At 39.4% G+C, this 14738-nt stretch overlaps 1 long non-coding RNA gene across 1 annotated transcript; it reads left to right on the forward strand.

The window, feature by feature from the left end:
• Positions 1-5597: 5597 nt before the first annotated feature.
• On the forward strand, positions 5598-7686 carry LOC148048965 (uncharacterized). The gene is made up of 2 exons (XR_015695368.1): positions 5598-5731; positions 7465-7686. It is a non-coding gene; the product is annotated as an uncharacterized LOC148048965 (long non-coding RNA).
• The last annotated feature ends 7052 nt before the right edge of the window (positions 7687-14738 follow it).

Here is a 14738-nt window from a genome sequence, read left to right on the forward strand (position 1 = left end):
GAAAGAAATATTTGGATTGTCCATAAAATTGAAAGCAAGATCTGCATACCTTTCTTTGGCTAAAAGAAGGATGTTGGGTTTTATCTCTTTGGGTTAATTTAGATTATATGGCAGAGGTGGGTTGCTCCTGGTTTGGCCCGGTTCAGCCGAACCGGTAGTGGCAGTGGTGGCGGCGGGAGGCTCCGCCCACCTGCCTGGATGCTTCTGAGCATGTGCAGAAGCATTGCGCGTGCAGGCACGAGCAAAAGGGTAGTAAACCGGTCAGCAACCCACCCCCCCACTGCTACATGGGTTCATCTCTATTATTGCTGAGCTATGTATTGTGTTTCTCATGAAAGCACACTGCAATAATAATATTTTTATCATTTCTATCTAAACCCACATTAGAAAGATGTTTAAAGGGCACCTGAGAAACAGCAATGTGTTTGTGTGTGTGGGAGGGGGGAAGCAGGAGCTGGAGATCTGCTTTCCCATTTCCAAGTCCTTTGAGATGCAGTTCTTGCCCGTTGTTTCTGACTGCTTAGCAGAAATAGTAATTGGATAGTACTTTGGCCATTTCTGAATTTCAATAAAAGCAAGGAAGGATAAAAGAACAAGGACAGCTAACCCAGAGAACATGTCAAGCACAGGAAATCAGGAGTCCAGGCAATTTAGATGAACATATAGGTTTATTATTATATACGGGGAGCAAAGGGACTCAAGGTGCATTTGACCCAGTGGTGGGTTTCAAATTTTTTTAGAACCTCTTCTGTAGGTGTGGCCTGCTTTGTGGGAGTGGCTTGCTGGCCATGTGATTGGGTGGGCATGGCCAACTTGTAAAATGTGGTGAAACTCACTTAACAATGCTCTTGCTTAGTAACAAAAATGTTGGCTCAGAAACTCTGGCATTTGAAGCACGCTAGTCTTAAAGCTGTCAAGTTACAAGACCCTTCCACCCCTAACCTTTTTGAAAAAAAACCCCAGGGGTGTTCAAACTTGACAGCTTTAAGACTTGTGGACTTCAACTCCCAGAATTCCTCCTCTCGCTCTTCATCTTGATGATATGTGGACGGGCAGGGGGAGGGAGCTGGAACTGGTTCTAAACAGCACTGTAGATTTGTGGAACCTCTTCTATAAAAGAGGTTAGACCTGGCAGGAACCCACCCCTGATTTGACCCTTCCCTCGGTCTCAGCTTGGTCAACCCCTACAGAGCAACTGGAATGAATTGGCAATGTGTCTCTTTTGCACAATTAATTTTGTTTCTATTTGGAAATGGCTTCTGGACTTTGTGCTTGAGGTGGAAAAAAAATGAAACTTAGATTTTGTTTTTTGTTGATTAGCTAGGTTTGGTGTTATAGTATATATTATTATATAAAAGTAAAAAGTTGAGGTTTCATGTTAAAACTTTTTTTCTATTGCACCAAAAGGAGTCAGGTCAGTGCTTTTTTTTCTTTTTCCTCTCTACCCTACATTTTTCTCTCTTCCCTTTTCCTCCCCTATTTTACCTTTATTTTCATTTTTCTTTATAGTTTTGTATTTTATGCTTTGATAAACTAATAGCATTCTGAATTATAGAAATAGGTCTCTTTTATGAAGTGGCTTCTGTCAAGCCAGTTTAAGTCAATAATTTGAGTCCAAGCTTAGCATGCAGGGTGATTCTTATGGCCAACTTCCCTTGGATGCCTACAAATGAACTCAATATCATTTGGGAATCTAGCTATAAATCCCCTGGACTGAATAGTTCTTTATCTCATACTCATGTCAAATGTTTGGACTATTATATTATAATGGCTTCTAACCCTATAGGCATGGAAAAAAGCCAAGATTCCTAGTCCTGATAAGCTAAATATATCTTACTGAGAAATCTGAATGGACTCAATACATAGCCCTAACAAAGACAATCACATGCTTTTTATATTTATTTTGAGGTTTTTTTTTTAGTGTATTGGGGTAACTTGATATAATGCAAAGCCAGAAGTGTGTGGTCCATGTACATTTAGAGGTGTGGTCTCTAGTGATGCCAATGAAGAAATATTCCGCAAACATGCTGCCTTTCAGTTGCCAATTGAATGTTTTGCACTGAGAAATAAAATAGAAGAAGAGATGGGAAACCTGGGATTCCGGCTCTACAATTAGAGTTTTAAACCTATTGGAGGATGGGGGGGGAAAGGACCTCATTGGGTATCTTCAGAATATCTTCTATGTTTAGTGTGATTCCATAATTCCTTATCACCCTCCACCCCCAGTGAGTTGAATGGAGTTGTTGGCGGTTATAATTTAACATTTGGAGGGTGTTTCCTATTTCAAATTTACAGAATTGGAAACCATTTTGCAAATGCTTTGGAAGCTGTCAAAGAAAGTAGTGTAGTGCAATAATATCCATAGATATCACCTAGACAACTCTAGGCTTTGGATGTTGGAGGGAACTTTTCCAGAATTACAACTTCTAGTAAAGTCAGGCTAGAGCTATCACTACAGTGATGGAGGTTAGGAACGATAGTCGCAGGTTCTCCATCTTGTATTAGGGAAATTGTATAAGCCACACCATTATAGCCAAGTCACTGTTCCTCAGCATCTCCTCCCCAGTCTAGAATTTTGAAATAATACCATCTCATTTAATATAAGATTTATGAAACAGCATAAAATGTATTCCATAGAAAATATCCTTTCTTATCCTCAAAGAGAAGGTGCCAAATAAAACTGAATGCAATGTAAGCCAAGCTCCATGGGAAAAAAAATGATCTTTTTTTCCAGTCAATAACCCATGTATCATCAGAGAGAAACTGACAGACATTCTGCCATTTTTGAAAAACCAGGAACTTGAAGTAATTTCAGCTGATCTTTTGCAACGATGAAACAAATAACCCTGCTCATGTTAGAGAGAAAATAAATCACACCCAAATGAGAGCTGTAATTCCCAAAAGTACACAAGGAATTGATTTTGCCATGACAGTCAGCATGATGAACTGGTACTGCAGTGTACAGGCATGTCTTAAGCTGCAGTTTGTTAACTCTCCTTCCGTTTGTCTTTTATGTCTCTCTGTAATGGCATAATATGAGGAAAAAGATTAAGGAGATTCATTTCCAGCAAATCCTGATTCCACACTCAAATCCTGCAAGTCAGGACAAAGAAACATGGAATAAGGAAGGAAATTAAACCCAAAGATGAAAACTGGAGATTTAGAATGCATATTGTTTTAACAATTATCTCATAAATGAGCAGGAGCTGGTGGCCCTCAAAATGAGGTTGGATTAATGTTCCTATCATGCTCGAGCATTGGACATATTGTGTAGGACTAATGGGAGTTGAAGTTCAGTTATATTTGGAGAACTATAGCTTCTTCTAAAGCATTCTTTTTGGATAAAGACATACTTGGGAGTCAAACATTGGGGGTGAAAATGTTCACCCATATCAACTTATCTGTAGTTTAATATCAGTGATGGAGCCTGTCTATCTTGAACATCTAAGGGCTGTTAAAATCTTCAGTAAGAGAATGATGGACTTTGCTGGAATGGTCCCATTTCTCTGAAATCTTTTTTGTTTCTTTGCATCCTGTGTATATTATTTTTTACAAATAACTCAAAGTGTCCTCACAACCACAACCATGTGAGGTGAGTTGGGCTGAGAGTGTGTGACTGTCGCAAGCTCACCCAACTGGCTTTTATGGCAAAAGTGAAACTAGAATTCATGATCTCCAGGTTTCTAGCTTGGTGCCTTAACTATCAAATTAGTCTAATTGCAGTCTAGACTCATTAAGTCATACCAATACTCATTTCTAGAAGAGCACAAAAGCCATTTTGAATCCTCCCTATATGTGTTTTATTGAATTATTAGTTTCTGGTCACACTGGATTTTTAGATTTCAGTACTGTTTGGATAGGATATATTTGATAAGTCCTGCTGTTCATCAATTCTATTAATTTTCGCAGTTTGATTGTTATTAGGGACTTCCTAGGGTGAGCTTCTGTTACATAAGCTTTGTTAGGACATTTGTTTCGCCCTTACAATAAGCCCAAAATATCTAGAACAAATAGTTATATCTATAAATTGGAACTCAACTATTTGCTATATGTCACAAGGAAGCACCCAAAGAATTCAACCTGGCTTTGAATGAAATAAATATACTCTATTTAAATGGCAAAAATCATTAGCATCCTCAGCTGATGATGCTGATGAATTATTGTATCTTATTTCTATATGATATTCTCACAACTGAAATGATTGACCAATAAAATGTGAGTTATTAAATACCATGCTAAACTGTGATGAATTAAAACAGTAAAATGATGAATATTCAGGAAAAAGATGATGGGGAAAGAATGGAAAAGTGAAACAAGAGAAAAACAATTTAGTCACCTGTCATTCGCACAGAGAAGAAAGAAGAGATTGACCTTAAATAAGGAACCAAAGATAGTCTTTAGGAAGGACAGTATTGCAGAACAGAATTGCCACAATGAAGTCTACCCTTGAGTAACTAAAAGATGACACTGTCAGTCAACAGATTCCACAACACCTGCTCTGCTGGTCTTAATGATTATCAGAGTTCAGAATTCTATTTTGGAATTCAGCTTTAGTTCATGGTGCTTTTGGGTGGAAGTATTTGTATTTCTTTTGGCTTGCTTCATCAGCCTCAAATTTAATCTATTAATCAAAGATGGACCCTTCCTCCTAATACTCTTTATTTTTCAAGGTTAAAGCTTTAGACAAAGCACCGCCATCTATGCACAATAATGCAATGGCTTGGCAAGATAGCCAAAAAAACCTCTCAAATTGTAGGGATGGTTCAGTAACGGTATCCTATTTTCTTCATGACTGGTTCTGAATGCACAGAAGGTTCTTGATGATACATCTGGGTGGGTGGGCAGAGCCTCGTGCCACCGCCACTACCAGTTCACCCAAACCAGTGCAAACTGGCAGCATACCACCTCTGGACTGGTTGGTTGGTTTGTATTTGCAGAGCAGTTAACTTGTAACAGGCAGATCCCTCCCCCCACCCCCAGTGTTCAAGTCCATGGCCTATGGAATATTGAGGATTATGGAGAAAAGCAGGAAATCAAATGGATGATGACATGAGATGGAATATTATGGCACAACTGACTGGCAGGCAAACAGATTCTCTCTATGGGTGCATTTTGTGATAGGTAGCCTTTTTGTCAAAGAAGCTGGAAATAATGAATGTATTCAAGTCTTTGCTTTCATTCCGCAACCATTTTTTTTTCAAAGCAGGAAATAATATTATATTGCTCAGTTTTTCAGGGTATGCCTTCAAATTGATCTGGTGTTCATCCTAATCTCTCTCTCTTTATCACCACAGGCAAAGTAGGGGCAGAAAGCATTGTCTTCCCTCTGATGATATTAGTGTTATCATAGCTCAAGTCTCACTAGCTTTCTCCGCATTTCAGAATGCCACATGAGAGTAAGAGAATGCTCCCTGGCTTACAGCTTTTGGGATGTTTGTGAATTGGCTTTTATTATCAGTAAGGAATACAATGGCTGAGGGACTTTCATGGAAATGTTCTTATCTCCCTCTGGAAACACTGTTTCTGACCTAAAATATAATAACTTTCTTGTTGACTTTCAACTCTGCTCTAACAAGTTCCGTATTCTTCAGAACATTAATAATAAGAGTTGGAGGGGACCTTGGAAGTCTTCTGGTCCAACCCTCTGCTCAAGCAAGAGATCCTATACCATTTCAGACCAATGGTTGCCTGTATCGTTGTGAAATGAAGGGGCACCCATAACATTCTGAAGGCAAGCTGTGGTTGATTGCTGTTAGGAATTTCTTCCTTAATTCTAGTTTGCTTTTCTCCTTGGTTAGTTTTCATCCATTGTTTCATCCATTGTTTCTTGTCTTGCATTTTGTTGAAAAATAGAGTTTCCACCCCTCATCTTTGTAGAAGCCCCTTACAGCCAAGGTGGCGCAGTGGGTAGAGTGCAGTACTGCAGGCCACTTCAGCTGACTGCTAGTTCAGCAGTTCAGCGGTTCAAATCTCACCGGCTCAGGGTTGACTCAGCCTTCCATCCTTCCGAGGTGGGTAAAATGAGGACCCAGACTGTGGGGGCGATATGCTGACTCTGTAAACCGCTTAGAGAGGGCTGAAAGCCCTATGAAGCGGTATATAAGTCTAACTGCTATTGCTATTGCTATTGCTACTGAAATCATATTTCCCTTAGTCCTTCTTTTCACTAGACTAGACATACCCAATTCCTGTAAACATTCTTTGTATATTTTAACCTCCAGACTTTCCAAGGGCACCAGACTCCAATGAGAATCTTTCCTTCCTGTTTATCCTCATGGAGGAGGAAAACACAATCTCTCACTGACATGGAAATCAGGAAAATAAAATCATCAGTCTGTGGGGAAGGTGAGGGCCACTCACTTAGGAGTTCAGTTTCATGAAGAGCATCTGACTAGCCTCCCCCTTTCTCCTTGCACCAGGCTCAGAGAAAATCTCCTTAGTTATTTCAATTACATGGATGACTGGCAAGAGTTTGAACACACGTAATAGAGTCGGCAGCTCTTGATTGAAGTCTCCTCCTTTTTTTGCTAGCACCCTTTGAATTGGCTTCATTGACCTTCAAATACCAGGCCTTGGCTAATAAAATCTATGCTACTCAGTTAGGCCTGCTAACACTTATGTCTGTAACAGGTGTTCTCTGCTATAACCTGGAAGGCTTAAGACTCTTTGCTGTTATAAGCCTCCCTCTTTCTTTTTCCCCTCTCTCCCTATCTCACATTTTCCCATTGAGAGGGACCTGCGATCTTTCAGATGACAAGATGTTCCTGAATGTTACTGATTTACATTTGACAAATTACCATATGTCTTCCCAAAACAGAGTGACTGTTACTCACAAGATCTTCTCTAAAGCATGCATAGGAGGTGCCTTTTCCAAAGGCAACAAGCACCGTTTTTCCTTGAAGCTGTTTTGCTTCTCATCCAAGAATCTCCTTCAGTTCTGACTGAGAATTGAAGAAGCTGCTTGGATGAGACAGTGTAACTGCAGAACTGAAGAAGCTCCTTGGATGAGAAGTGAAATGTCTTCAAGGGAAAAAAAAAGTCCATGGCCTGGATGACTGAGAATCTCCAAAGATAGTTTTAAATTTTCTGCTATAATCAAGAACTGATTCGCCCAACAGTGTGACTAAATTTGAAGTTCTGGATTTGGAGGAGCTATTGCCTCTGGCTTGGAGGGTCCTCCAAATTCAGAATCTCCATTTTCCCCCCTTTTAAAGAAAGTTAAAAGAAATTTAAGTAATTCTTTTTCCCTGTGTGAAAGTAAAGAAATCCAAGAAAAGAATGAAATTGAGTGAAGAGGTCAAGTACTCAAATATGGGAGATGATAATTCCACTGTCAGGCCTGCAGTTATATCTCTTTTAGGATCTTTGGCCTGCCACACTCTCTCTTATTTCATTATGCTGTTTCGTTAGGGAGGGGGGAATAGAAAGGAGTAGGTGGAATGTGTTGTTGTCATTCTTTTCTAGAAGCCCAAGGTCATCTTTTGTCTCCGCACCTCTGTACCTGACTGGAACCAGCTGGGTGGAGATACCAGTGTGGAAGAAGAAGATTGGACCATGTGATGGTTTTGTGGGTGTGGGGACAAGATCATGAACTTTCAACTGGGTGGGAATCCTAGGTAACTTCCAGAATTGGGATTTCACAGATGTGCCAAGATGTCTTACTTATTAAATTGGAACTTTAAGGATCGTTTTGCCTTGGACTCTGATTTAATTCTGCATGATACTTGGAATGCTGACACCCACCCAGGACACCTTGTTCAAGTTTGTCTCTACCCCGATGATGACCTGGATTTGCTGAAAGTCAATTTCCAACTTGTTCTGAATAATACAAAATTGGGAAGGTGGGTTCATGATGGTGTTGCCAGCAGTCAGTTGATGTTATCAACTGTGCAATTATCTTCTACTACAAACACCCAAGAATGTTTATTTTCTGAAGCTTACTTCCAAAAATAAAATTGTTTTATTTGCATCCCACATAGATAAATATTCTTCCGTAATGAATCCATTGTAAAATCTTTGTGCTACATAGACCAAAATAACCTATGACCCAGTAAACAAAATGACAGCTGTTATTATTGTTAAAAGTAAATGTCAACGCCAATTGTTTGATGTTAATTCACTGAACCTATTGAATATAGGACATTTCCTATTATCATCAAAGTAGCTTTAGAAATAAAGACGGTCAAATTTCATCATGGTTGCAGAGTGTCTTGATTCAAAATGTCTTAATGACAGTGATTTCAACACAGTAACATCTGTTTCAATAGCCAGTTTGGTGCATTATCAAAATGTGCTGGCTAGAAGTTGATAGTTCTGATTTAGACTTGGAATCTACCCATTAGCTGGGTGGTTTTGGCCCAGTTAATCTTTCTCAGTCCTAGGAAGAAGGCAATGGTAAATCACTTCTGCAAATGACGTCAAGGAAACTGCATGGACTTGTCAGCAGTGACTCAGTGACATAACAACATCACTCCAAAATACTGTATAAGTTTTTACATCTGCTTTATTTAGTATCTGCTGACCATAATCAGATCTGTAGATCATGGTGTCAACAACAAGTTTCTGACATTTTGCCAGCAACTGTGGCTGGCATCTCCGGAGCAAGATAGTCTGTTAGGCATATTACAGGCAACCGAGCAGGGACTGATTGGGCTCCTATTTTTACAGCTGGGTGTCTTGACATTTCTTTGGTCTTTGGTTGAGTTGGTTTTCAATTGGTGCAGGTCACTAAAAGCCCAACACTACCATGACCCCAAAAACTCAGTTTCAGTGGTTGTGCAGTTCTTAAAAAGAAGCCTTAATGATCTTTGCTTCCAAATATATGAATGTAGGATTCTGAGGGGTGTAAACTACAAGATTAAATTCATAAAAAAGTGATCCTGGGAAAGCTTTTCATTAATGCCACAATATAGATATGGTCATTCACAGCCTAATTGATCCTGAATTGAGGCAAAGGTTCTCTCTCTCCCTCCCTCCCTCCCTCCCTCCCTCCCTCTCTCTCTCTCTCTCTCTCTCTCTCCCTCTCTCCCTCTCTCCCTCTCTCCCTCTCTCCCTCTCTCCCCCGCTACCCCCTCTCTCTCTTCCCCCCCTCTCCCTCCCTCCCCCTCTCCCAAAATACAGAGAGATGGACTATGTATCATAAAGTTGTTTTCAATTCCTAGCAACCACCTTGATGGATTTGCTCCATGACACTCTATCCCTAACCTGTCCTTTCAAGTCTCCCAACAAAATATATAGAAGAAGGAGGCTAACAAACCAATCTTTTCCTTAGGAAAAATTGTATATACTTAGCTTTTTCCACTGCCCTTGAAATAGGATCATTTGTACATGTTCTAGTTTAGGTTGTTTACGTTGTTTTCCCCCAACATAGATTGTTTAAATTTACTAATGGTTGGCTAGGTTTATCTTGTTTAATATCTTTGTTGCCTAGAGATGCTTTGCTAATAAACAGGTTAAATAAATAAAGAAATGCCTACATAGATACAAAAAATGAAGTCAATGGGTGGAAACTAATCAAGGAGAGAAGCAACTTAGAACAGAGGAGAAATTTCCTGACAGTTAGAACAATTAAACAGTGGAACAGCTTGCCTCCAGATGTTGTGAATGCCCCAACATTGGAAGTCTTTAAGAAGATGTTGGATAGCCATTTGTCTGAAATGGTATAGGGTTTCCTGCCTAGGCAGGGGGTTGGACTAGAAGACCTCCAAGGTCCCTTCCAACTCTGCTATTGTATTTGTAAGTCCTTTCAGTTTTCTGCAAGTCTACAATTGATCCCTGACTTCAGCAGGCTGAATTTGCTCAGCTCAATTCCAGTGATCATAGAACAGCTGCCCATCTGATACCTGAAAATCTAGAGATGATGTTCATAGTTTTGTTCCTGCTGATCATTGACCAACAGGGACGGCAAATATATTGTGCTTCTTCAATGTTCATGTGCAGTGCAGTACTTCCTGGTTGTGTGAAAAATCTGTATAGCAAAAACTCATTTACTGCTTACACTGTGAAATAGCCTTACATAAAAGATAATAAGTCTATAGAAATGCAATTACCCATTCTTTGCACCCCCCACTCCCCTTTTACCTTCTATAGATAGGAAATGCTGTTCTTTCTCAAATGAGTATCATTGTATATAATTGGAAGATGCTAATTTTGTGATCAGGATCGGGGTAACAGTTTGCTAGGTACTTAATGTAAAATCATTTCCACCTTAAGAGACAGCAAGATGTATGTTATATTCAAGCTGTTTGCTTAATGGTAGGACCTCATTCACTAGGAAATTTAGGAAGGAGAAAGCCTAAAGTTTTGAAGTAACTTTCTATAAATGTCAAAATACTGCAATGAGGGTCCTAAGCCTCCATTATGTTTCTAAATAACAGAATAACAGGGTTGGGAAAGATCCTGGAGATCTTCTAGTCCAACCCACTGCTCAAGCAGGAGACTCTATTGTTTCAGACTAATGTTTATCCAATCTCTTCTTAAAAAATTCCAATGATGAAACACCCACAACTTCTAAAGGCAAGTTGTTCCATTGATTAATTGTTCTAACCGTCAGGAAATTTCTCCTTATTTCTAGGTTGGTTCTGCTCTTGATTAATTTCCATCCATTCCTTCTTGTTCTTCCTTCTAGTATTTTGGAGAATAGATTGACTTCCTCTTCTTTGTGGCAGCCCTTTAGATATTGGAATACTGCAAGCCCCTTAGATAAAAAAACCACTAGTCCTTTCCTCCCCCATTAAACTAGACATACCCAATTCCTGTAACCGTTCTTTGTATGTTTTAACCCCCAGTCTCCTAATCATCTTTGCTGCTTTTCTCTGAACTCTTTATGAAATGGAACAGTCTAATTCCCCCCCTGCCCCAAAAAAGCAATTGGATTAAACACGACAAAGCTTCTTTCTAGGAGTTGGTGTTTCTTTTGGTGGAATGATAGGGTGAGTGACATCAGTGCAGGAAACAACCTCAATGAAATACCTGAAGTAGTACCCCAGCCATTCTACCTTGGATTGCCTCTTCAGATGATCCTCTCCTTGTATATGATGGATGATCATTTAAACTACTGAGTTCTTTTGTTTCCTACAAGCCAATGGTTTGCAAGTATCCATTTCCCTTGATATATTAAACTCTGCTTCTCTTTCTAAGCAATAGTTGCAAGCATTGCTTAATCCTGTCTGTTTTCTCTTCCTCTACTAGCTCTGGGAGTTGCCTTTGTACAGTACTATGAAATATTGATAGTCCAAGTACTACAAAGTATTGCCACTCCTATTTTCCTATCTGGAGGGTATGTGCATGCATGTGCCTGCATGCACACATGAGGGGTAAACTGCTTATGCTGAGTAGGATTCCTGCCCTGCAGATTTATTCAGAATAGACATTCCTAATAAGATGTTTGAACTTATGGGCATAGAAAGCAGCCTTCATTAAGACCCCTGTGCTTAGGGTTATCTGATATGAAGTGCAAAAATCTAAATAACTATTGTACTGAATTACAGCTGGAAGTTAGACGTTTCTTTTATCCCTATTCAATGTTTGTATGGTTTTTTATGCAGCCCTGATTTCATACCCTTGGTAAAGTCCCCCGCCACCCCCGGTCAGTTTGTCCCTGATATGATGGAACTGTGTTTGTTCCTACAACAACCTTAACCAAATAAGTTACAAACCTAGTAAATGTATCTGTATAACATGTTATGCCTGATAAATCTGAAGTTAGTTCTTTGTGTACTCTAATAGTTCTTCAACAAGTCTTCATATAAGCTATTTTATTTTAATTTATTGCAGTGTACAAACTCATAACATGAGTTAATTCAGTTAGGTCAAATATGTTGTTACAGCATAATTCTTTAATCCCCAATCAACATAACTGGATCAAAAAAGTTGTCCACTCCCTCTCTTTAATGCAACAGGTTAAAATATTTTCCCTTTCAAAATATTCCAGTTGTGTATCTTTAATCCAGAGGAGAAGAAAAACAAACAATATGCCTTTTTTAGAACCGCAACAAGGAAAGGCTACAGTAGAAGAGAGAGGATACAGCCATCAGCAAAGTATCCCAGTATTTGATGGTTTATTGCTAGAAATTATATGTCTCTGTGTGCAAATGATGGGAGTTAGATCTTATGATCTGTAACACATCATAAGATCAGGCTCTTAACCACAAACTTCAAAGAAGAGACTGAATTCTTGGCAACTGTTACAGCTCTTAATGTTAGAAGTATCTGCTGGTGCTAGTTAACGAAATTAAAGCAGGCATACCATGGCTCTTTTCTGTTTGATGATCCAAAGAAATAAACTAATATTGCTTATCCAAAGTAAGCCCTAAATACTAAGGATAAACTGTAAGCATGGACTGTAAAATTGCAGATGACCACTAAATCACAACAAACATCAATAATTTTGTTTTTTGCATTTTTTGTGGCTACCATGTAAGAGCCAATGAGACTATTGTAGCCCAGTCACAATATCGCTCATAATACTTGGGTAAGATTTTTCTTTTTAATTTAATTAATGTCTGCTCATTTGTTATGCTTGAATATATCAAATGGCAAATGTGGAGAACTTGTAACCCGCACAGGAGTAACTTGTATTATGACTGAGATGAAGGATGCTACTCAAGTATATCTAGTGGGCTACAGATGCCCAACCTCTGCACCATAGTAAGATACATAACGCTTCATGTGCCCCAATCTTTTTGAACTCAGCAACCAACTTCCTGACTATTTCATGTTGGGTGCCAATGTCTTCATTGCATCTTTTCTAAAATTGGAGCAAAAACAGCTCTTTTGCACTCTGTTCAGCCTGTACTTTTGGGTGCAGATCTCAACTTGTTAAAACTGGTGATCAGACCCCACCCTCTCTATGTTGTGACATCAGGAATCAGTTTGTCATGCATAGGCACTCTGGCTGAGTGCAGTGAAGATGCTTTGTTTGTGTGCAAGGTATATTCAGCATCCCTTGTTGATATGCAGACCTGTGTTATAGCAATAGCAATAGCAGTAGACTTATATACCGCTTCATAGGCCTTTCAGGCCTCTCTAAGCAGTTTTACAGAGAGTCAGCATATTGCCCCCAACAATCTGGGTCCTCATTTTACCCACCTCGGAAGGATGGAAGGCTGAGTCAACCCTGAGCCGGTGAGATTTGAACCGCTGACCTGCTGATCTAGCAGTAGCCTGCAGTGCTGCATTTAACCACTGCGCCACCTTGGTGTTTCCCAACCTTGGTGCTTCCTGAAGAAAGCATTTTAAAATATTACTTTCCTTCTTTTGGAAAGAAGCTCTCTTCATTAATTGCCAAGCATTTTTCATTTGTTTCAGCATTTTGGCTCAAATTTGAGGAAACATGGAAATACACCAGATGAATGAACCTGTTAAAGAGTAGACAAGTAGTCAACTAACATTTCATTTAACCATTTAAAATACTTTGCTTTCTTTTGTGTTATGTTTCATTCAATCTTTTTTGGGGGGAGAGAGGGGCTAGAAGGAAGCAAGATTTCTAGCTGCCACTAAATAATGCTTTAAATCTAGCATCACAATAATGGTTGTTTATGGGCTTTCTCATTTTTCCATATTTCTTGTTTCTAAACGTGGGGGTGAAAAAGGATGGGCTAGCAAATCTTTGTTTGAATCACTTGCCCCAAGCTGTCAGATGAAGGCAGCTATTTAAAATTTGGTGGAAAGGAAATTTGTACCTTCAACCCAGTTTTGACTCCTGGTGACTGCCTGGAGAAATCCTTACAATTTTCTTGGCAATGTTTTCCAAAGTGTCTTGCCAGTGCATCCTTCTTTGGGCTGAGAAAAAACAACAAGTCCAATGTCATACAGATTCCTTCATACTTAAGCCAGGAATAGAACTGGATTATGGCCTGATGTTTTAACCACTGCACCAAACTAAGGGGAAATGAAATGGATCAGCTGTTAGATACCATCTCCATGGAAGAATAGCAATAGCAATAGCAGTTAGACTTATATACCGCTTCATAGGGCTTTCAGCCCTCTCTAAGCGGTTTACAGAGTCAGCATATTGCCCCCAACAACAATCCGGATTCTCATTTTACCCACCTCGGAAGGATGGAAGGCTGAGTCAACCCTGAGCCAGTGAGATTTGAACAGCTGAACTGCAGAATTGCAGTCAGCTGAAGTAGCCTGCAGTGCTGCATTTAACCACTGCGCCACCTTGGCTCATATCCAGGGTGGATGATGGCTTTTCAGAGGAACACAAATGTCTACTGTAGGAAACAATATATTGGATTAGACAGGCCTTAGGTATGTCTTTGCACAGTGTTTTAAGAAACCTGTTTATGAAGTGATAGGAACAATAGGAAATGGAAGAGACTAGACAGCAATGCACTTAAGAGGAGGACAAGAGAAGCTTTTATGATCTTTCTCTCTGTGTTTTCCTGGCTTTCATCTGAATTTATGGGCAATTGTTTGATGTCAGTTGGTGGATGGGGCCGCTGGTGGGGAAATGAATGCACCTTTAAAAATTCTCTTTCTTGGGTTCTCTAAAATCAGCACTTAGTTATAATTAGACACATTTATATATTTGGTGGGTGATCACTTCCCTCTTTTTTTTTACTTTGAAACAAGCTTTAGCATCCTATGACTATCACTGAGTGTTTTATCTTCTGCTTTATGGTAAATGTATTTTATGATTATAATCATGATTTGTCACTTGTTGTTTATAGGCACACTGAGAGCTGATGCATCAGAGACAAATTCCTTGTGTGTTTAATCACTCTTGGCCA

The sequence above is a fragment of the Thamnophis sirtalis genome, unplaced genomic scaffold (assembly GCF_051295495.1).
Source record: "Thamnophis sirtalis isolate CommonGarterSnake01/CBP01778 unplaced genomic scaffold, rThaSir2_p1.2 scaffold_2, whole genome shotgun sequence".
In the NCBI taxonomy this organism is placed as follows: Eukaryota; Metazoa; Chordata; class Lepidosauria; order Squamata; family Natricidae; genus Thamnophis; species Thamnophis sirtalis.